Genomic DNA, 2,973 nt, shown 5'->3' with positions numbered 1-2,973 from the left:
CTTAATCAGTTCTTATTTATCTTTTGGAGTTCATTGTTATTTGCTATACCTCCAGTGCAGGTTCCCCAGATTCTTAAAATATATCAGGTATACTTATATACATTTATCAATGCCTATACTTCTTTTTTGAAACATGCCCTACAGTTGTCATTAAATAGTTAATTATGTAAATGGTGGAATAATGTCCTTTTTTTTTCCTTTACTGGTCTGATGTCCTACCTATAATAGGAGGCCAACAAATATCTGCTAAATCACTTTAAATCCAGTTTGCTCTTTGTTTTCCCTCGGCCTCAGAAGATCACATCCTAGGTGGGGTAGGTAGCCCAGCGTGGCAAGTGTTTTGATGTTGGCCTCAATACTGGGTGTGATGGGAGTATAGTGGAGGAGAGGTGGAAAGACATCACAGATGGAAAGATAATCAAACTTGGTTTCGAAGGAGAAATACCAGTTTGCAAGTGGTGAACTTAATGAGAAGTAGGGTTTCCTAAATGGAAATAAAGGCAATGCTTTAGTCAATTTGTGTTGCTGTAACACAATTTCTGAGAATAGGTAATTTATAAAGAACATAATTTTATTTCTTAAAGTTCTGGAGGCTAGGAAATTCAAGATCAAGGCGCTGTCAGGTTCTGTGTCTGGGGAGGGGTGAGTTCTGCTTCCAAGATGGCACTATGTGGATTATCCTCTGCAGAGGACAATGCTGTGTCTTCACATGGTGGAAGAAATGGAAGGGTGAACTTGCCTCCTGAAGCCCATTTATCCATTCATGACGACTGAGTCTTCACGGTCTAGATATGTCTTACAGAACCCACTGCGGCATTGAGACTTAAGTTTCAACATGGATTTTGGGGTGTAGAGAAACATTCAAACAATAATGAGGAAGTAGGATAATAGTGGATTAGAACAGAGTTTCCCAACCAAGTAGTGTGTGATGTGATGGTATCCTGGGACTGCCCTGTCTAGGTATAGGTTTAATAATTTATCGATCTTTTAAGCTTTGTGCTTCCAGGTAGGGTCTGGGGTGACAGGAGCTCCCATTATACTTGCTATCATTCAACGCCTTGTCTGTTTACCCTAGCTTAGCCTCAAATAGGATCATCTTCCATGTAATCCTTGACATGAATGAATTTGGGAGGCACTGGATCAACTCCAAATGGAATAAGGCAGGTGTGATGGACATCAGCTGAGTTGGAAAACAGGCTGTGACCACATGGTAAAGGGTCTTCCATGCTCAGCAAAAGTCTGGATTTAGATTGTAGGAAATGGGGCACCAGAGTTAGTTTATCTGTTCTCTGACCCCATTCTCAATCCTATTACAATTATGAATAGTGAATATATTTTTTAAAGATTTCAGATTAACGTGGTCCAAATGAAGTTGTAAATTCTACTTCATGTTTCTGAGAAGCACAATTCAGGTGGCAATTCTTACTGTTGCCTTTACTGCCCCTTTCTTTGAAGATACTATTTTCAGTTGGGCTTCATTGTGATCCACTGGTGACCTGGATGTTGGGCGGACTGTGATTGCATTACAAGTTATTTGCTACAATTAGTAAAGCAATAGTGTCCTCAAATAACTCACTAATTAAAAAAATTAAATCAGGTTTGTAAGTTTTCCTAGATCAAAAGGAAGTTCTGGCTGGGTTAGAACAACAGAAATTTATTGCATCACAACTGTAGAGACCAGAAGTCAAAATCGAGGTGTCAACAGGACCATGCATCTTCTGAAACCTGTAGGGGAAGGGTCCATTCTTGCCTCTTCCAGCTTCTCATAGCTGCAGATGGACATCAGCTTGTGACAGCGTCCCTCCTGTTTCACAGAGCCCTCCTGCTGTACGTGCCTTGTGTGTGTGTCCACATGTCCCCTTTTGATAAAGACACCGCTCATGTTGGATTAGGACCCACCGTACTGACCTCATCTTGACTTGACTACATTTGCAAAAACCCTATTTCCAAATGAGCTCACATTCTGAGGTCCTGGGGTGGGGGTTAGGATTTCAACATATCTTTTTTGGAGATAAAAGTCAATCTATAGCAATGTCATTTTCATGCACTTGGATTTTAATATTCTTTTTTTAGGTCAGAAAGAAGAGGTGGAGTTTACATATAACCTATAGTCAAATTATGTCAATCAGAATATATACGTCCAAGTGTCTGCTCGTGAACTTGAATCCATTAGGCAGAAAAAAAAAATAAAGACCACTGATGTAATGTAAGCTTGTCTCATTGGTTATCCTTCATCCTTAAGAATCTGGCCATTTAAGACTAGCTCACACCAGTGCAATGGTTATCAACTGTATTTTACTGTCTAGAGACATTGACAGTGTTTGGAGACATTGTTGGCCATGATAATTTTGGGTAGGGGGAAGGTGCTACTAGCATCTAGCTGGTGGAGAGCAAGGATGCTGCTAAATAAACTGTACGATGCAAGGACAGCCCCCCACAAGGAAGACTTACTCGTCTTCAGTTCCCAATCAGGTGTTGATTGTACTGTTGTTGAGAAACCTGTGCCAGTGAAGGTGTGAGTCTCAGCATCTAGGGTGATAGTAATAAAATGTTTGGTTTGAGTTTGGTGTACCCTGCTCTCAAAATTTTCATCACTGGTTTTTCTACGAGACTTGGAGGTTCTCGATACCTTTGCCACTCTGATTAGTGTCATGGAATGAGCATAAAAGTAGAATCCAATCAGTGTCCTCAAAGTCATTCAGTGATGAGAAGAGTTCCATATCCCAGCTGGCCCAACTTTTTGTACCAGAGAAAGCTGTAATAATAACTTTCAGATACAAAATGTCTCACTAAAGCCCTTGGGGGAAAACTCTTTAGTTCACAGATGACAAGTGTTTTGGGAGATCAACATAAAATCAAAATATGAATGTGGTATGAAATTTCCTTCCTTTTCCCAATCAACTTATATTCTATTATACAAAGACACAGAGTGATCATTATTTTTAATATGTTATGGATGGTTTTCAAACAACT

The sequence above is a fragment of the Urocitellus parryii genome, chromosome 11 (genome assembly GCF_045843805.1).
Source record: "Urocitellus parryii isolate mUroPar1 chromosome 11, mUroPar1.hap1, whole genome shotgun sequence".
Taxonomy (NCBI): domain Eukaryota; kingdom Metazoa; phylum Chordata; class Mammalia; order Rodentia; family Sciuridae; genus Urocitellus; species Urocitellus parryii.
Note: the sequence above shows the minus strand (reverse complement) of the source record.